The following is a 21393-nucleotide window of genomic DNA, read 5'->3' on the forward strand; positions in this document are numbered from 1 at the left end:
TGGAGTTCATGACCGCAGTGGTCTCTGGGGGACCCCAGCCCTGGGGTTCACAACCGCAGTGGTCTCCGGGGGTCCGCAGCCCTGGAGTTCACGACCTCAGTGGTCTCCAGGGGATGCCAGGCCTGGAGTTCACAACCGCAGTGGTCTCTGGAGGAGCCCAGCCCTGGAGTTCATGACCACAGTGGTCTCTGGGGGGGCCGGGAAGGGCGGCCGGGCTTTGTCGGGGTGGGATGTGAATTTTCCTGATGCAGCCCCCCGGGAATCGGGGATCGCTGGAGCGATCCTCCCACCTCAGCCTCTCTGTGTGTTAGGATAACAAGTGTTGGGAACCACCACGTCTGGCCCTGCTGAACTGCTTTATGAGGGAGGGAAGTGAAGCTCAGATGGGTCTGAAGGGCAGGCCTGAGGTCACATAGCTGGGGAGATGAGCGGCCGGGGATTGAACCCAGACGTCACCAACCTGAGCCTGCCAGCTTAACTCCGTGCTTCACCTCACAACTCTCACATCTCTTGTCTCACGTATGTCCTCAGTTTCTCTCAGCCCCAACAGCCAGGACTTTAATTACCATCCTTCCCATTTTTGCCATAAGGACCCTGAAACTCATCAGGTCCTAGGTCATGTTCCAGGAAGGTGCTAGACCCTGCCCTGAGGTCAGCTGAGCTGAAGCCTGGTGCTCCCGTCCCCTGGCCATAAAGCACCGAGACACTCTCCCAGTTCAGCGCTGCAGGGACTAAGGTGGTTTTCCACGTTGGTTCTTTAGGGGGCTCCATCCAGCTCCCACCCTCATGCCCTGATGAGCCGCCTTCCCCGAGTGGCTGGTGGCAACCTCAAAGAGGCCAGTGTGGCCCTTCAAGGTGCCAGACACCCCGAGCGGGTGGAACCCTGGGGCTGCCTCTACCGTTCTCCTCTGGGTCCTGCTCCTGCTCTGTGCTGGCATAGGTATGCAGGGACTCAGCGAAGGCGCCGTCTCAGGTCAGCAGCTCCTGGTAGGAGCCCATCTCAGAGATCTTGCCGCCACTCATGACAATGATGATGTCCACCTGCGGCAAGTAGCTCATGCTGTGCGTGACCAAGATCCGCGTCTGTGGGCAAAGGGGACACCCGGCCACGTCAGTACACACGTGTGACACTGCCTAGCTTGGCAGAGTGAAGACTAAAGGAGGAATGAGCTGACGAACACCTGGCGGGCAGAACTCAGGTCTGAAGGTGGGACATGCACCTGCGATAACAGCATCCAGGAGCAGCTGAATCTGTGCACACGGCCCTTTTACATGCATGTGCAAAGGGCCTGCCATGCCTCAGGTGCTGAGCTAAAAGCTGGGGAAGGGGAAGGAAACAGAGACCCCTGCCCCAGATTCCAGGGCCACAGGAGAAATGGACACTAGTAGAATAGTGCTTGCTGAATGGCAAAAACGCAGCAAAAAGGGGAACAGGTGTACTAAGTGTGCGCGTTTTACAATTTTAACAAAGGTGATGGGGAAGGTTATTTTTTAACAAAAACCTGAATGACAAGAGGTAGGGAGGGAACCATACAGGTATGTAAAGGAATAAAAGGATGGTGCCACAGCAAAACAGTTTGTACGCAATGGCTTTTTTTTTTTGAGACAGAGTTTCACTTTGTTGTCCAGGCTGGAGTGCAGTGGCACCATCTCGGCTCACTGCAACCTCCGCCTCCTGGGTTCAAGCAATTCCCGTGCCTCAGCCTCCTGAGTAGCTGGGATTACAGGCGCCCACCACCACACCTGGCTGATTTTTTTGTGTGTGTGTATTTTAGTAGAGATGGGGTTTCACCATGTTGCCCAGGCTGGTCTCAAACTCCTGAGCTCAGGCAATCTGCCCATCTCGGCCTCCCAAAGTTGTAGGATTACAGGTGTGAGCTGCTGCGCCCGGCCCAATGGCTTAATTTTTTTCTTCTTCTTTTTGGTTTTTTTTTGAGATAGATAGGGTCTCGCTCTGTCACCCAGGCTGGAGTGCAGTGGTGCGACCTCAGCTCACCACAACCTATGCTTCCTGGGTTCAAACGATTCTCCTGCCTCAGCCTCCCAAGTAGCTGGGACTACAGATATGTGCCACCATGCCCGGATAATTTTTGTATTTTTTGTCAAGACAGGGGTCTCATCATGTTGCTCAGGCTCATCTTGAACTCCTGAAATGAAGCGATCCATCCGCCTTGGCTTACAAAAGTGCTGGGACTACAGGCATGAGCTACCGCGCCCAGCCCTGGCTTAACTTTCTTCTAAAACAACTCCCGCTGTCAGCCACTCCCAAAACCACTACAATATATGCACATGCATACATTTTATCTGCAGATCTGAAAGTTTGGGAAGACATTCATCAAACTATTAATAGAAGTCAGCATATGTTTCCTTAAACAACTAACGGTCAATCTTTTCAGCTTTATGGATCTTACAGTTGCCATGGCACCAACTCAGCTCTGCCGAGTTGAAGTAGCTGTAGATGATGCTTTAAAGAACAGGACACGTGCGGTGGCTCACACCTGTAATCCCAGCAGTTTGGGAGGCCAAAACAGGAGGATTCCATCAGGCCGAGAGTTTGAAACCAGCCTGGGAAACATAGTGAGACCTGTCTCCACAAAATAAAAAAAATAAATAAATTAATTAGCCAGGCATGGTGGCGGATGTCTGTAGTCCCAGGAGCTACTCAGAAGGCAGGAAGAGGAGTTGGAGGCTACCATGCCATGACTGGGGGCACTGCACTCCAACCTGGACAACAGAGGAAAACCCTGTCTCCAGAAAAAAAAGAAAAAAGAAAAAAAATACATTGGCCATGTTCCAATAAAGTTTTATTTATGGACACTGATATCTAAATTTAATACAATTTTCAAATGTCATAAAATATTCTTCCTGTTTAGATTTCTTCTATTTGAAAATACACACATCATTCTTAGCTCAAGAGCCATACAAAAAGCAGGCAGGGGGCCAGATTTGCTAACCCTTGCTCTCTAAGAGAAGAATTAAAGATTAGGGATGCAAGATGAAGAGGGACTATTTTATTTACTTTATTTATATATATTTTCTGAGACAGAGTCTCACTCTGTTACCCAGGCTAGAGTGCAGTGGCGCAATCTCAGCTCACTGCAACCTCCACGTCCCAGGTTCAAGAGATTCTCCTGCCTCAGCTTCCCGAGTAGCTGGGATTACAGCCATGCACCACCACACCTGGCTGATTTTTGTATTTTTAGTAGAGACGGGGTTTCACCATGTTGGCCAGGCTGGTCTCGAACTCCTGACCTCAGGTGATCCACTGGTCTAGGTCTCCAAAAGTGTTGGGATTACTCACCGTGCCCAGGTTTATTTACTTTATATACATGCACACACACACACACACACACACACATACATGCATATGTTATAAGAATATATCCATATTCTTGTACTTTTCAATTTTGTTACAATGGGCATGTATTACTTAGTCATTTTCAAAAATGTTTTGTACTATTTTAAAATATGTTTACACAGACAGTTAAGTGGTATGTGTGGGAATGATTACAAGAGGTCATGTAGCATAATGTATCCTGTATATATACGTGTAACAAGGTAACCCTATTTAAAAAGTTTACACACAGAGCAAAAAGACTTGAAAGAAATACAAAACCTCTAACCAGTGGAATGTGTGTAACTGCTTCCATTTTTCTTTTTCATGTTTTTCTTAATCTATATCCCCCCATGGGGATGTGTTAGTTTTAAAATCAGGGGAAACAGCCGGGTGTGGTGGCTCACGCCTGTAATCCCAGCACTGCGGGAGACCCAGGCAGGCAGATCACTTGAGGTCAGGAGTTCGAGACCAGCCTGGCCAACATGGTGAAACCTCGACTCTACTAAAAATACAAAAAGTTAGCCAGGTGTGGTGGTGGGCACCTGTAATCCCAGCTACTTGGGAGGCCAAAGCAGGAGAATTGCTTGAACCCGGGAGGCGGAGGTTGCAGTGAGCCGAGATCATGCCATTGCACTCCAGCCTGGGCAACAATAGCGAAACTCCACCTCAAAAAAATAAAATAAAATAAAATCAGGGGGAGAAAAAAAAAAGAGCCAGTGTGTACCCATTACCACAACTACCCTATAAAGAGAACACAGGAACTATTTCCTATCATGTTAAGGTGTTGTGGCAATTTTCCGACCCCTCTACCCACAGACACCTCTGCAAGTAAGAAAATGCAGCCTGCTAGGTCACAGGCAATGTCTTGGGGTGGGATTCCCCGCTAAGAAGCCAGCCCTGTGACTTAATCAGGAAGAGAGGCCTCCCTTGGCCATGCAGAGGCAATGAATTTAACTCTGCACGGAGGACTTACCTCTATAAAGACAAGTACAAGACGGCTGTCTTAGGAAGGCTTCCAAGAGAAGCATGAGAAATGTGTTCTTTAAAGTCCAGTGAAAAACAAAGAAAGCCAGAGAAAGTAAAGGACTCCTAAAGGAGACACGTTCTGACTTAACCAAAGGGTGAGATGGCCCAACACCAAACCCCGCCCCGCCAGCAGGCACCTTGTTCTTCAGCATCCCCTTGGGGCCAATCACATTTTCAAAGATGTGTTTTCCCACGTGGGCATCCACTGGTGAGAGGGGATCATCGAAGAGGTAAATGTCAGCATTGGAGTACACGGCCCGGGCCAGGCTCACGCGCTGCTTCTGGCCCCCAGACAGGTTCACGCCCTGGAAAGACACATGCACAGGAGTGGGTTTCCTGGGAAATCTTGAGACTCACGATACGTAGAAGCAGGCCGAGGGTGGTGTGATCCCAGAACTTTGGAAGGCCAAGGTGGAAGGATTGCTTTAGGCCAGGGGTTTGAGACCAGCCTGAGCAATATAGGGAGACCCTGTCTCTCCAAAAAAAAAAAAAAGGAAAAAATTAGCCAAGCCTGGTGTTGTGCGCCTGTAGTTCCAGCTATTCAGGAGGCTGAGTGGGAAGATGGCTTGAGCCCAGGAGTTCGAGGCTGCAATGAGCCATGGCTGGGCCACTGCACTCCAGCCTGGGCAACAGAATGAGACCCTGTCTCTTTAAAAAAGAAAGAAAGAAAGGCATAGAGCCTGCTCAGGACACAGCAGGTCGAGGGTGAAGGCCCTGCAGAGCTGCACCCACCTCCTCTTCTTTAAGTTTGATGCTGAAGGCATGAGGTCATGCCTGCACAAACCTGGAACCAGGCCCTAGCTCCACCACCACCAAGGATGGGATCACAGGCACGGGGTTTAGCCCCACCTGTAAACTGGGCAAAAGAGAAAACCTGAGTCTCCCATGAGGTGCTGAGCAGGGCACCTGGCGCACAGCGGGTACACAGCGAGCGCTCAGCGAAGGGTGGCTGACAGCACCAAATCTTGTTGGCCAGTGGGAAGGCCCTGATCTCTTAGTCTCATGGAAGGCGCTGGTGGACGTGGTCATATTATTGTTACTGCTGCTGTTGGTGACAGCTGCCATGTTTGCCAGCTTACTCTGGATCTGTCACTGTCCGGCAAAGTCACCTATAGGTGAAGCAAGGCTCCGGCATGGAGACGCTGAAATCCAGCCCACATCCCAGTCACCGGGAGGAAGGACAATGCATGGACCAGCAGCAGCGCCAGCTCCCACCATGACAGATAAGCCAACGTCATTTCCCTATTTGGCTGGAAATCACAGGTTACTGCTCAGCCCCTCCTGAGATGCCTGCCCTGGCACCCATGCACTGAGGTGGGGTCCTGGGAGCCAGGTGCCTTTTGTTTTTGGAGACAGAATCTCACTCTGTCACCCAGGCTGGAGTGCAGTGGCACAATCTCGGCTTACTGTAATCTCTGCCTCCCAGGTTCAAGCAATCTTCTCACCTCAGCCCCCTAAGTGGCTGAGACCACAGGTGCACTGCACCATGCCTGGCAACTTTTTGTATTTTTAGTAGAGATGGGTTTTCACCATGTTGCCCAGGCTGGTCTCGAACTCCTGACCTCAGGCAATCTTCCCACCTTTGTCTCCCAAAGTGCTGGGATTATAGGCGTGAGCTACCGCGCCCGGCCAATAATTTGTTTTTTATTTCTAAGGAGCTGCAGACTTACCTCAATTTTTAAACACCATTCACCAAATAAGAAAGCTGACAGAGCCCCTGGCTTGTAACTAAAAACAGAAATGGGCCAGTGCTTTTCACTCCTGGTCTTCCAAGAGGCGACACACCAGACGACCACCATGGGGTGCCAGAGCAAAGTGGCCAGGCAAGCAGCAGGGGAGGGCACCCCAGGCCTGGAAGGCTCAGACCAAGGTGTGGAGGTGAGCACGGGCTGGGGGTTGCTGAGGAGCAGCAGGAAAACCTGGGGGATGGAGCACAGCAGGAGGGAGGGTCTGCAGTGGTGAGAGGCACACAGAATGGCCCTTTTAGAGATGACAAAATGAGCACGTAAGAACATGGACACAGGAACCATGCTCTCTGCAGCTCTGTGGCTGTGTGGCCTCAGGCAAGTCACTTGGCCTCTCTGTACCTCCTTTTCCTCAATGATTACCTAGGTGTAACAAAAAATTCCACCCATGGGCTTGCTGTGAGGAAGAATTATGTGTAAAATGTTTAGCATAGTTCCCAGCATACAGAAAATACTCAAGTTATAGGCCGGGCGAGGTGGTTAACATCTGTAATCCCAGCATTGTGAGAGGCAGAGGCGGGCAGATCACCTGAGGCCAGGAGTTCACGATCAGCATGGCCAACACAGTGAAATCCCATCTCTACTAAAAATACAGAAATTAGCTGGACGTGGTGGCAGGGACCTATAGTCCCAGCTACTCAAGAGGCTGAGGGAGGAGAAATCACTTGAACTCAGGAGGCGCAGGTTGCAATAAGCCAAGATTGTGCCACTACACTCTAGCCTGGGCGACAGAGAGAGACTCCATCTCAAAAAAAAAAAAAAAGAACTTTGAGAGGCTGAGGCCAGCAGATCACTTGAGGTCAGGAGTTAGAAACCAACCTGGCCAACATGGTGAAACCCTGCCTCGACTAAAAATACAAAAATTAGCCGAGTGTGGTGATATGCACCTGTAATTCCAGCCACTCAGGAGGCCAAGGCAGGAGAATGACCTGAACCCGGGAGGCAGAGGTTGCAGTGAGCTGAGATCGCTCCACTGCACTCCAGCCTGGGCAACAGAGCAAGACTCCATCTCAAAAATAAATAAATAAATAAAAAGAAAGAAAGAAAAGAAAGAGAAAATGCTCGATAAGTGTTAGCTATTGTGCTATTTTCAGTATTATGGCTATCTTGACAGGGACTGTGAACACCTGAATCATCGACTCCCCTCCTCCCAACAGCATGCCCTCTGTCATGTGACTCTGCAGTCACGTGACCACAAAGGTAGACTGTACTTCCTTCTTGGTCCCTTTGAGCTTGGTCAAGTGACTTGCTTTGTGAGTAGAAGGGACAGTGTACTTTAAGGGACATTGTACGCTTTTTGGGGGGCCTATCTTGGGCCTCTGCTGCCACCATGAGAAGAGCCCCCTTTTGGAAAGCTGTGGATCCCTCACCCCGGTCCCCAGCAAAAGCTCTGTAAGGGAGACCTGAGCCACACCCACAGCCTGGACCCCAGCTCAGCTGGCCTGCAGCATGCAGCAGAGCCGCCCAGCTGAGCCCTGCCAGGTCAGCTGATAGCAGCAGACTCACAGACCACTGAGATTGTGAGAGCGTTTGTTACGCAGCAACAGCTGATTGATTCAGGGGCCAACATCGAAACTATACTGACCTTCTCGCCAATCTCTGTCCGATCCCCGCTGGGCAGGATTTCCAGGTCTGGGAGGAGGGCACAGGCCTGTATCACGGACCTGTAATACGGTTCCTCCAGCTGACATCCAAAAAGGATGTTTTCTCAGAGAGAATCATTCTGAATCCAGGCCTGCTGTGGCACATAGGCCATGGAGCCCTAAGTTGAAAATGGAGAAGGAGGTGAGACAGACACACAGACAGCTCTGATCAATGAGACAGCAGCTGGCCCACCCGCCTGCTAGGAGGGCCTCACTTCACAAGTCATTTTCATCACAACTATTGCTTTGGCAAGAGGGAAACTGAGTCACAAAGGACAACAGATGCCAGGGCTGGGATCAGAACCCACAGCAGGTGAATCACTGACTCCAATATCAGGAGTCAAAGAGTTGATATCCTTGTTGATAAGATTACAGTTATTTACTTAGTAGCTAGCTATTAACTCAATGCCTACAGCGGTGATCAAAACCCCTGCTTCCAAAGAGTGGAAGTCCCTGACATGACGGAAAACTACTTGATTACAGTTATGGTGGATGCGAAGAGAAAAAGATATATGACACTTTTTAAGAGTCTGACTTGACTAGGTGCAGTGGCTCATGCCTGTAATCCCAGCACTTTGGGAGGCCGAGGCAGGCAGACTGCTTGAGGTCAGGAGTTCAAAGCCAGCCTGGGCAACATAGAGAAACCCATCTCTAAAAAAAAAAAGAAAAATTAGCCAGGCATGGCCCTGTGCATCTGTAGTCCCAGCTGCTTGGGAGGCTGAGGTGGGAGGATCACCTGAGCCCAGGAAATGGAGGTACCATGAGCTGAGATTGCACCATGCCACGGCACTCCAGCCTGGACTACAGAGCAAGATCCTGTCTCAAAAAAATTAAAAATAAAAGACTGACCTAGTTTGGGACATCTGGGAAGGATCCTTGAGGAAATATCCTTGCTAAAAACTGAAGCAAAAACTCCTATATCAAAGCATCCATTTCAAAGGTTTATTTTTATTTCTATATGTCAGGTATCACAAACAACATGAGAATAAAGGCTACGGTAAGGATATTTGTTTTGTGTATTTTGCTAATGAAAATGCTGAGGTAGTTAATTCTCTATCTATTTATTATGTTTGTAGAAACAAAACCTTGCCATGTTGCTAAGCCTGGTCTCCAACTCCTGGCCTCAAGCGATCCTCCTGCCTTGGCCTCCTGAAGTGCTGGGATTATAGGCATGAGCCATCATGCTCAGCTCAAACATATGTTTAGACAAGAACCAAAAAGTGAAGAATGAGTCAGTTTCATGAGGAGAAGAGGGAAGAGCATTCAAGTCCGAGGGAAGAGCACATGCGAAGGCCTGGAAGTGAAAAGTACTTGGCACATTCAGGGAACACAAAGGCCAGTGTGACAGGAACATAGATCAATCCTGTGAGGGATGACTGGCAGAAAACACACCAGGGACAGCAAGGGGGCCTATACATGGTGGGGAGCATGGGCTTTATCAGAAGGGCAAAGGGAGCCCCTGAGGATTTTTTTTTGAAACGAAGCCTCGCTGTCACTTAGGCTGGAATACAGTGGCAAGATCTCAGCTCACTGCAATCTCTGCCTCCAGGCTCAAGGGATTCTCCTTCTCAGCCTCCTGAGTAGCTGGGACTAAAGGCGCACACCACCAGACCCACTAATTTTTGTATTTTTAGTAGAGACGGGGTTTCGCCATGCTGGTCAGGCTGGTCTCAAACTCCTGACCTCAGGTGATCAACCTGCCTCAGCCTCCCAAAGTGCTGGGATTACAGATGTGAGCCACCGCGCCCAGCCAGAAGATTCTTGAATAAGGGAATTCTAGAGAGGGCAAAGCTGACAGCAGGTCCCAGGTACCCTCATTCTTACTCTAAATTCTCAAATAATTAACCTGCTGACTTGAATATCCTAACTTTTAAGAAGCCAAAAGGTCAACAGTGGTGCCTTACCATAGAACCCACAGAAAATTCAGACATAATATACACAAACCACACCGACTAAAACATTTGGGAAAAGATAAACATTTTATATACATTTCTAGCACTCCCCTTACCTGGGCAAAACAACCAATAATAAATAATCATCTGGCCTGAAATGATAATAGTGCCAGGACAGCAGAAAGCTGGGGTTAAGGAAACAGAAAGCAATGTGGATCCCACCGGGATTTGGAATTTTCTTCTATTAATCTAGTTCTCATGGTTCATTCATCTTATCTTATGGCAGGAACTTGAAAGTAATGATAAAACATTTCTTAAAACAATAGTTAAAGATCATTAATTTGGACCCAACCACAATGTGTACTTTCTAAAGGCATTGTATAGCCGAAGAAAGGGTTTTGCTCTGAAATAAAACCAATGTCATAGACTAGGCCAGGAGTGGTGGCTCACGCCTGTAATCCCAGCACTTTGGGAAGCCGAGATGGGGAGATCACCTGAGGTTAGGGGTTCTAGACTACCCAGGTCAACATGGTAAAACCCCGTCTTTACTAAAAATACAAAAATTAGCCGGGTGCAGTAATGGTGGGTGCCTATAATCCCAGCTACTCAAGAGGCTGAGACAGGAGAATCAGTTGAACCCAGGAGGCAGAGGTTGCAGTGAGTCAAGATCACACGACTGCACTCCAGCCTGGGCAACAAAAAAAAACTGTCTCAAAAAAACCCCACAACAACAAACAACGTCATAAACTTGACATTCCCAAAGGCAGATTCCAAGAGACATATGTGCAGTTGTGCAGACAAGTACACCTGGGACACATAAGGTTAAACAGTTAATAGATTTTTTTTTATCATTGCAGGACTTGTCAGAGCCTTTAATTTGCTAATGTTTACTATAAGTCTCCAAGAGGGATGGGGCTGGAGTATGCATTATTTCCCATGCTTGTTTGAGCCTGGGGTTCTTTATCCCCCAAATGTCCTGCAAGATGAGCTGGCTGCAGACCACACTCCTGGAAATGCTGGTAGCAAAACTTCCAGGGACGTATTGTTACACTAGGAAAAAGCCTTCATGGGGAGTGAACTAAATGCAAACAAAGGCTGTTGATTTCCAGTGGGGATTATTTGTAAAGGAGCCTCTTAAGCTCACTCCTGGGGAATTTCAACTTACTTCAAAGTACACTGTGTATTTAAAAGCAGTAAAACTGCAGTCTTCTTTTAGCTCCATATTAAGAATTCAACACAAAAAATTTAAACTGTTCCCTTTAAAAAATGTTCTAAGAAAATATTCCAACCACATAAACATTTTTGTTTTGTTACATTTATAAGAATAGATACTCAGAGAGATCCATAAAGATAAAGAACGATCCAAAAAGACCCAAACAGACCAAGAGACACTCAGTGACAGGCAGAGACGCAAGGGAAGGAGACACAGGCCGCGCACCAGGGAGTCTTCATGTGTCTACTAAGTATTAAGTGGCTGAATGCGATGGCTCACACCTGTAATCCCAGCACTTTGGGAGACAGAGGTGTGCAGATTACTTGAGGTCAGGAGTTTGAGAACAGCCTGGCCAACATGGTAAAACACCATCTCTACTAAAAAAATATAAAAATTAGCTGGGCATGGTGGCGCATGCCTGTAATCCTAGCTACTCGGGAGGCTGAGGGAGAATCGCTTGGACCCAGGAGGCAGAGGCTGCAGTGAGCCGAGATCACGCCACTTCACTCCAGCCTGCGGGACAGAGCCTGACCCTGTCTCAAAAAAAAAAAAAACAATAATAATGATAATAATAATAAAATAACAGCTTAATAAGGAGGTAACAAAATAAATATTAAGTGCCTACTACATACTGGGCACTATTTTAAGTGCTGGGAGAGAGATGGAAATAAATGACACCAAAATCCTGCATTCTAGGACAGCACGGAACAGAACAGAAAGAACGAGAGAGAAACAGACAGCGGAAAGATACAGGAGGAGGAGAAGAGACGTTGCTGCTTTCGCCTCTGGCACAGGAACGGTCAAAAGAAACACCATCATTTTTGAGCTTTTCCTCAGACCACCAGCTTCCCCACTGCCCCTCCCCGCTGGTCCTCATCCTACCTTGATAGCCACGTGCCCCTCCACTTTGTCCGTCTCGGCCAAGAGGGCTGAGAGCAGGGACGACTTTCCGCAGCCCACCTGGCCCACCACGGCCACCAAGGCACCTTCTGGGATGGAGAGGGTGATGCTGAAACGACACAACACACCTGGCTCAGCCACGCAGAATGAGGCCTGCCGGGCTAATGCCCATGGCCACCGAGCCTCAATTTACCCCAAGTAGAGAAAGAGAAAGACAGACAGAAGGCAAGGCCATATTAAACACTGAAGGCCTCAACATTCCTTCCGTTTCTACTGCTGAGTTTGGTTCAGTGACCTGTCTCAGGGGTCCTCCAGGTGGGAAGCAGGTGACAGGTGTCCCTTAGAGAAGAGAGGCAGGGAGTAACCTGACAGATCCTGTCACACTGGGCTTCTGGAAGAGTTTTTGCCCCTCGGAGGGGCAGAAACTTCACTGGGGGCATGAGGCAAGGTCTGAAAGGAGAGGACACCTCAAGACAAACTGGGGCCGGGCACGGTAGCTCATGCCAGTGCTGGTAATCCCAGCACTTTGGGAGGCCAAGGCGGGTGGATCACGAGGTCAGGAGCTCGAGATCACCCTGGCCAACATGGTGAAACCCCGTTTCTACTAAAAATATAAAAATTAGCCAGGCGCGGTGGCAGGGGCTTGTGATCCCAGCTACTCAGGAGGCTAAGGCACAAGAATCGCTTGAACCCAAGAGGCGGAGGTTACAGTGAACTGAGATCGTGCCACCGCACTCCAGTCTGGGCAAGAGCGTGAGACTCTGTCTCAGAAAAAAAATAATTAAATAAAAAAAACAAAAAACTCTGACAGAAAAGCAGGCGTGTCCCAGACATGGAAACATGGGGATAGCCGGAGAAAGGTGTAAAGGGGTGAAGGCACAGGGTGTAACCAGGGATGCGATGGCGCTGAGGTGGGTAGTGGCCAGGCCTGGGAGCACCTTGAAAGATGCCCTGGAGGGACGCTGTGCTGAGACACCTGAACTCTGCCAGGTGGGAGCCACAAAAGGGTTGAAAAAGGAAACGGATATGAATAAATCTGAGTTGAATTTCAGGAAGATGTCTCTATTGAAACCATCCTTTAACGAACAGCAGAAAGCAAAATAAAATAAGCTCAGCATTCTCCCAGCAAGACCGGCTGTCAATGGGGCAAGTCAACCCCAGGCCACTCCCACTGCAGACGGCACAGCCAGAGCAGGGTTTCCATCCTCCCAGGGAAGGGAGGGCACATCCAAGGCTTTGCTGGACTCACTTATATGGAATGTGCTTTTATTTTGTATTTATCTGTATTTAGTTACTTAAGTATTTATTTAATTTTTTTGAGACAGAGTCTCGCTCTGTGGCCCAGGCTGGAGTATAGTGGCTCGATCTTGGCTCACTGAAACCTGTGCCTCCCAGGTTCAAGTGATTCTTGTGCCTCAGCCTCCCAAGTAGCTGGGATTACAGGTGAGCGCCACCACATCCAGCTAATTTTTGTATTTTTAGTACAGATGGGGTTTCCCCATGTTGGCCAGGCTGGTCTGGAACAGCTGACCTCCAGTGATCTGCCCGCCTCAGCCTCCCAAAGTGCTGGGATTACAGGCATGCACCACCATGCCCAGCTAATTTTTTTATTTTTAGTAGTGACAGGGTTTCACCATGTTGGCCAGGCTGGTCTCAGACTTTGGACTTCAGGTGATGTGCCCATCTTGGCCTCCCAAAGTGCTGGGACTCTGTGCTTTTTAACTGCCGCCTTTCTGATTTCAGAGTATTAGTGGAAATGCTGATAGTCGTTGCTGTCACTGATTGTTTCATTCTTATGACACTGCTGCATGGTGACACTCATCAGGCTTTTTCTTCCTGTGCTGGTAGGGGAATGGATTATGGGGCCTGAGTGGGCAGGAAGCCCAGTGAGACAGTACCTGCCACTGTCCACGTGAGACTGAAATATTCTTACAGACCGATGAAGAATGAGGGTTAGAGAAAGGTTCTGGGGGCTCGTGGGGAGAAGGTAACTGAACAGGAAAACCATTGGGTCAGGAAAGGGACACAGATACGGATTAGTTGTGGAGCTCAACAAGACAGAACAGCTACAATTCAAGCAGGCAGGATTTAAGTTAGACATAAGGAAGGACTTCCTAAGCATGCAGTACCCCCATGAATTTTCAATGCAGGCTTTCTACAGATTATTTTCTCTGGAGAGTTTCTCTCCTACATGATAAAATACAGCAGTGATTTGGCTACCCAGGCATGAGCTAAACCTCTAAAAGGGTCCCATCGCCCCCGTGTTTTTCGGATTCCTTAAGCGGGCCTAAAAAGCTGTTGATCAAGGCCTCTGCTCAGAAAAAAAAATGAGAGGTGCTTGACAAGTTGCCTGGGGATAAGCTCAATTTCCTAGACATCATGTGCTTTGGAAAGGTAAGGATAGTAGGGTGTGGGGTGCCAGGTAGAAAGCTGGCAAGAAAGGGTGAGCTGGGCAGCTGAGGGGCACTGGAGTTGAGCAGCATCACAGCCTCTGAGACTGGTCAATCAGCATACTCAGTGTCTGAAGGCACAGTGACTGCCTCACAGAGGGCATAGGACCCAATCTGGGTCAATAAGAAGCAGGCAGTTCTCCTAACAGTGGGATACACAGTGGGATGCACAGTGGGAGCTGCTGGGACCATTTGCCATCACAAGGGGAGAGGATGCGTGAGGATAAAGCAGACCAGGAGAAAGTGAAACAAAGAAAATATGAAGAAAGTTCCGACGGCAGAGTCCCTGGATCACACCGCACCTGAAAGTAGAACTTCCCAGTTATGCAAGCCAAGAATCTCCTGTACTGTCTAAGTCTAGCTGTCCAAGGCTGCTGTAACTTACAATCACAGGGAACCCTCTGTGCTAGGCATCTCTGTGTCTGCTTCTCACGACAGCCTACACAGGTGTATCTGCACCCATTTTCCAGATGGGTAACCTAAGTCTTAGATGGGCAAAGTGAGTTGTTCAAGGTCACAGAGAGGGAGCACGGTGGGAATTCAAATCCACGTTTGACAAAAGCCCCGTGGCTCTCTCCACACCATCACCTGCGTCCACGTCCCGGCTTACCCATTCAGCGTGGGAGGGTCGCTCCTGGCCCAGGTGAATGTGGCATTCCTCACGGTGATGCTGTTCGTGCCCCCGCCTACAAAGCACAGAGACAACATGTCAGGCACAGGCTGAGCTGTGGGACTCCGCATGAACAGAACGCTCTCTTTCTCTGCTTCAGTGGTTCAACCCCAGACGCTTGACACGAATGGTGCTAGGCATTATTATCTGGTGACATCAGCCACAGGTTCTGAAAGAAGAAACTCAACCTGCTGTTTTGGAGGCAGCCCCAGACCCAGAAAGCAGAAGGAAACTGCAAGAAGCTTTGTCCTTGTAAGATGGGGTTGCGCCATCTGGACGATCATCTCGGGAGATGACTGCAGAGGCGGGGGCCGCATGAGAATTACTCAATGCTCTCGACGCCCTGGCCCTTCTCAGGCAGGTTCCGGGCAGCTCCAGCTGGGAGGGCCGAGCAGTGGCCAAGGTCAGTGGGAAACAGCTGGCGTCCACATGCAAACCTCTCTCAACTGGGGTGGCCAGCATCAGACCGCTGGGCCCTCCTTGAGGTTCAAAGGGAGGTCGTTCACCCTTCTCCCCATGTCCTCTTCTGTCTGTCTTCCTCCCCCAGCCACACCACCCTACACAAAGCACATCACAGCAGGTGGATCTTTCTAAAACATCCATCACGATAAACTCAAAAAAAGAGGATATGGAACGGGAAGTGTGGTATGAGGGCACAGGGAAGGGGAGAGTGTTGGAGACAAAGCCCACGTTAACTGGCTCCATGTTTCTGTCTTCTTCTCAGACAGGATCTGGCTTCTGCACCCAGGCTGGAGTGCAGTGGTGCAGTCTCGGCTCACTGCAACCTCCATCTCCCAGGCGCAGGCGATTCTCCCACTTCAGACTCTTGAGCAACTGGGACTACAGGATGTGCACCATCACACCCAGCTAATTTTTTTTGTATCTTTTGTAGAAATGGGGTCTTGACATGTTGCTCAGCCTGGTCTCGAACTCTTGGCCTCAAGTGATCTGCTTGCCTCAGTCTTCCAAAGTGCCGGGATTACAGGCATGAGACACCATGCCCGGCCAGCTCCACACTTCTAAAGCTCCTAGCACCTCTGTCTTCTTTTACTCTTCTTCCTGTTATTTTCCTTTTACTTCATGTCTCTCACTTAAAACAAAAGCCGGCCAGTCGCAGGGGCTCATGCCTGTAATCCCAACACTTTGGGAGACCGAGGCGGGCAGATCACCTGATGTCAGGAGTTCGAGACCAGCCTGGCCAACATGGTGAAACCCCATCTCTACTAAAAATACAAAAATTAGCCAGGTGTGGTGGCGCATGCCTGTAGTCCCAGCTACTCGGGAGTCTGAGACAGGAGAATCGCTTGAAACCAAGGCAGAGGCTGCAGAGAGCCAAGATCGTGCCACTGCACTCCAGCCTGGGCAATAGAGTGAGACTCTGTCTCAAAAAAAAAAAAAAAGAAAGAAAGAAAAAGAAAAAAGATAAAACAGAAAAGCAACTCTGAATTATGAAGCCACCTTAAGACCATCTGGAGATAATACAGGAGTATTTTTTGTTTAAGTTGTCAAATGAAGAAATAACTTCCTCCATGCATCAAAAAAACAAAAAACCTACAGAGAGAGGAAGGTGCTGGTTAACCTAGATTAACTTTCTCCCTCAGCTCTTCTAAAAGAGTGGACATGGAATGAGGAAACTGGGAGTTGCTATTTAAGGAATTTAAGAAAAGCCACTGGAGAGAGAGAGGTTGCAGAGAACGGTTAGCTTGGGAGCGGGAAGCAGCCAAGGGGGCCCCCACTGGCTAGAGCATGCTAAACATTCCAGAAAGTCCAACCACCTAGGAGGCCACTATTAAGGCAGGAAGGAGGGGCTGGGATGCGGGCAGCACCCAGGGGCCTAGGGATTTCCTGATGCTTGCATTGAGCTGTGAACAACTTTAGTAGCAAGAAACCACCCCCCGCCCACCGCCGGCCACCTCAAATTTCAGCCTGTGTTTAGCACAGAAATTTGACCCCAGAGTAGATGTAATCATTCCCTTATGATGTGAGGGGATGTGGGACACTGGGACAGCAGAAACCAGATGACGACAGCCCAGCGGTGTTGGGAGGAAGAGTTCAGCATCCGCTTGGGCCACGGTTCTCAACTGGAGGCAACTGTGCTTCTCAAGGCACATCTGGCAATGTCTGGAGCCATTTTTGGTTGTCAAAATTGGGGTGGGTACTACTGTGTCTAATGGGTAGAGTCCAGGGTTGCTGCTCAACATCCCACAGTGCACAGGACAGTCCCCAACCACAAAGAACAGTGTATCTCCAGATATCAGTAGCGTCCAGGATAAGAAACCCCACACCGGGGGGCTGAGCTGAAGATGCTGAGACCATCTCACTCAGACCAGAGAAATGACAAGTCCCACGATCTGTTTAGCATCTTCTATGCACCAGGTGCTATGTCATACGTGTCAAATGTTTTAGGTGCCACTAAAGATACCTGAGTGCCTACGAGGTGCCAGACACAGCTCACATGGTATAACTGACATTTACACACATTCAATCTTCTGACCATATTCACTGGACTCTGGAGCCAGACTGTATGGGTTTGAATCCTGGGGCTACCACTTCATAGCTGGGTAGCCACGGGCAAGTTACTTAACTTCTCTGTGCTTTTTTTTTTTTTTGAGACAGGGTCTCACTCTGATGCCCAGGCTGGAGTACAGTGGCATAATCATAGCTCACTATAGCCTTGAACTCCTAGGCTCAGCCAATCCTCCTGCCTCAGCCTCTCAAGTAACTATGACTACAGGTGCACCACCATGCCTGGTGAATTTTTTAATTTTTGTAGAGACGAGGTCTCACTGCATTACCCAAGGTGGTCTCAAACTCCTGGCCTCAAGCAATCCTCCAGCCTTGGCCTCCCAAAGTACTAGGATTATAGGTACGAGCCACTGCACCCAGCCTGTGCCTCACTTTTTCATCTGTAAAATACAGCTGACAATCATGCAATCAACTTCAGAGGGCTGTGGTGGGGTGTCTATGAGGCAGTGCACACAGAGCACTTCTCACAATGCTTGGCACATAGTAGGTGCTCAGTAAATCTCAGTGAGGCAACACCCTATGGCCCGGAAGAGCATGGACTCTACCAATGGGCTGTGGGTGTGAATGCTGGTTCTTCTTTTGATCAGCTGTGCAATCTCAGGCAAGTTTCAGAGACCAGTTTCTTCATCTGGAAAATGGGGGTTTCCATCACTCTCCTCCAGGGGTGCCATGGTGAGTAATGGACAAGTTGGGACACTGACATCCTTGGAACAGAATGTGCATGACAGGGGCTTTATAAGTGAACGTGTCACTGCACTTAGTGCCATTAATATTTATTATTATTATTATTCTTATTTTTGAGATGGAGTCTCACTCTGTTGCCCTGGCTGGATTATTTTTGAGATGGAGTCTCACTCTGTTGCCCTGGCTGGAGTGCAGTGGTGCGATCCTGGCTCACTGCAACCTCCGCCTCCTGGGTTCAAGTGATTCTCCTGCCTCAGCCTCCCGAGTAGTTGGGATTATAGGTGCCCAACAAAATGTCCAGCTAATTTTTGTATTTTCAGTAGAGATGGGGTTTCACCATGTTGGCCAGGCTGGTCTTGAACTCCTGACCTCAAGTGATCCACCTGCCTCAGCTCCCTAAAGTGCTGGGATTACAGGCGTGAGCCACTGTGCCCGGCCTAATATTTATTATTAAGTGCCTAGAGAGATGGTTACAAACAACATCCCTGGCTCAGGGGGATGGGCTGGGAAATGATAAATTAACAAGCTACAAAACAAACAAACCTGCCAATAAAAATGCATGGCCAGGTGCAGTGGCTCACATCTGTCATCCCAGCACTTTGGGAGGCTGAGGCAGAGGGATCCTTGAGCCCAGGAGTTCAAGACCAACTTGAGGAACAAAGCAAGACCTTGTCTCTCCAAATAAAGCAAGACCTTGTCTCTCCAAATAAAAAAATTTAATATTAAAAAAAAAAAAAAAAAAAGGCCAGGAGAAATGGCTCATGCCTATAAGCCCAGCACTTTGGGAGGCTGAGGCAGGTGGATTGCTTGAGCTGAGGAGTTTGAGACCGGCCTGGACAACATGACGAAACCCTGCCTCTAGAAAACATACCAAAAAATTATCCAAGTATGGTGCTGTGTGTGCCTGTAGTTCCAGCTACTTGGGAGGCTAAGATCAGAGGATCACCTGAGCCCGCGAAATCAAGGCTGCAGTGACAGCTGTGACTGCGCCACCGCACTCCAGCCTGGGAAATGGAATGAGACCCTGTCTCAAAAAGAAAAAAAAAAAAAAAAAATCCAAGTAACACTCAGCCAAAGAAAGATAGTTTTGTTTCCCTTATCTAGATAAAACTGAGGCTCAGACCTAAGTCTACACAGCTTGTGGGTGGTGGAGGCTGGCCAGCCTCCAGAGTCCTCATTTAGCCCAGAATAGAATCAAGGTCAAAGCCTTGGAAAGTGACTCCCAGGGGGAAGCCTCAAGGAGCTGCTGCCCCTCAGCAAGAAAACAAAAATGCAAGTGCAAGTTCACCCTCCTGGGAAGTGTGAGACAGGACAGAAGCCCAGGAGGCCAGGCTTCCCTTCCCTTCTGCCGGCTCTGCAGAACCCTTGTACCCCGGGGTCTCGCAGACAAGCGGCTGGGCAGAGTCAAATCTGAGGGCAGCCAAGGGAAAGAAATCCAAGTAGGGAGGACCCAGTGGGAGATGGAAAGGCGGCCACTTCCAGAAGCCAGGACTGAACACACACACACCGTCTTTGACAGGCCGTCGCTCGATGCTGTCAGGTTCCAGTTCCTCATGGGAGAGAAAGATCCTCAGGCGTTTGAGGGAGACACTCGCCTATACAGAGAGCAATGGCAGGGGAGAGTTATTTTTAAAAAGCATTTTTGCAAAACCAAGGTTAACTTTCAAGGGTTTCCCCGGGTGTGGAGGGGCACACACCCTCCCTTATTTCTGAAGGTCCCACATTTCTTAGAACCAGCGTATACTTTAGAATTAAACAAAACAAAACAAACAAAAAAAAAGAAACAGGTTTTGGTTCTGCTTTGTTTTAAAAGCCCACAAAAGGTACTTCAGAAAAAATGGGCGAATGGCTGGGCGCGGTAGCTCAAACCTGTAATCCCAGCACTTTGGGAGGCCGAGGCAGGCAGATCACTTAAGGTCAGGAGTTTGAGACCAGCCTGGCCAACATGGTGAAACCCCGCCTCAGCAAAAAAAAAAAAAAAAAAAAAAAATACATAAAATTAGCCTGGCGTGGTGGCACACACCTGCAATCCCAGCTACTCGGGAGGCTGAGGCAGAAGAATCACTTGAACCTGGGAAGGCGGAGGTTGCAGTGAGCCAAGATCATGTCACTGCACTCCAGCCTGGGCGACAGAGTGAGGCTCCATTTCAAAAAATAAATCAATAAAAATAAAAATAAGAGAAGAAAAGGGCAGAGGCCTGGTGGAAAAGGGACTGTGGAAACGTAACAGCAAATGCAACAGAGCCAATTCAAACAACCCAATGGGATAGGCATTTCTGAGATACTCCAGAAAACTTGGATATGGGCTGAGTATTATTGTAAAAACTTATTGTTAGTTTGCTTAGACATGATGATGGTATTATATTATGTAGGAAAAAATGCATGCTGAAATATTTGTGGGTAGAATGTAAGGGGTCTGAGATTTGCTTTAAAATTATTCGGCAAAGAAAGGAAAGAATGAGGGGATAGACAGCAGAGTTTAGCATTAAAAACAAATGAAGGGAAAGAGGGACAAGGGAGGGATACTGAAAAACAATGAGATAAATCAACTGTAGCAAAATGTTTTGGGTTTTTTTGTTGGTTTTTTGTTTTTGAGACGGAGTCTTGCTCTGTCACCCAGGCTGGAGTGCAGTGGCGCGATCTCGGCTCACTGCAAGCTCCGCCTCCCGGGTTCACAACATTCTCCTGCCTCAGCCTCCCAAGTAGCTGGGATTACAGGCGCCTGCCACCACGCCTGGCTAATTTTTTTGTATTTTTAGCAGAGACAAGATGGTCTCGATCTCCTGACCTCGTGATCCGCCCACCTCGGCCTCCCGAAGTGCTGGGATTACAGGCATGAGCCACTGCGCCCAGCCTTGGTTTCTTTATTTGAGACAGAGTCTTGCTCTGTTGCCCAGGCTGGAGTGCAGTGGTGCAAACATAACTTACTGCAGCCTCAAACTCCTAGGCTCAAGCGATCCTTCTGCCTCAGTCTCCCATGTAGCCACTGCAGGCGTGCACCCCACACCCATTTTGTTATTTTTTGTAGAGCAGGGGTCTCATTATGTTGCCCAGGCTGATTTTGAACTCCTGGGCTGAAGCAATCCTACTACCTCAGCCTCCCACAGTGCTGGGATTATAAGCGTGAGCCACTGCGCCCGGCCAAAAAATGCTGATGTTGAATCTGAGTGATGTGTACACGGGGTTCATGTTGTATTATTTCCTTTTTTGGAGACTGAGTCTCACTCAGTCGCCCAGGCTGGAGTGCAGTGGCACAATCTCGGCTCACTGCAACCTCGGCAACCTCCACCTCCCGGGTTCAAGCGAT

The 21393-nt window shown here is 48.9% G+C and overlaps 1 protein-coding gene and 1 long non-coding RNA gene across 2 annotated transcripts in view; one reads left to right on the forward strand and one right to left on the reverse strand.

The window, feature by feature from the left end:
- Nucleotides 1-21393, forward strand: part of LOC100444490 (ras GTPase-activating protein 3-like) — a 122990-nt gene that overhangs the window by 99326 nt on the left and 2271 nt on the right. The window lies entirely within an intron of this gene.
- Nucleotides 105-7837, reverse strand: LOC112131958 (uncharacterized). The gene is made up of 3 exons (XR_008514433.2): nucleotides 7694-7837; nucleotides 4501-4668; nucleotides 105-1083 (listed from the first exon to the last, which is right to left on the reverse strand). It is a non-coding gene; the product is annotated as an uncharacterized LOC112131958 (long non-coding RNA).

Source organism: Pongo abelii, chromosome 18 (assembly GCF_028885655.2).
Source record: "Pongo abelii isolate AG06213 chromosome 18, NHGRI_mPonAbe1-v2.0_pri, whole genome shotgun sequence".
NCBI classification, from domain to species: domain Eukaryota; kingdom Metazoa; phylum Chordata; class Mammalia; order Primates; family Hominidae; genus Pongo; species Pongo abelii.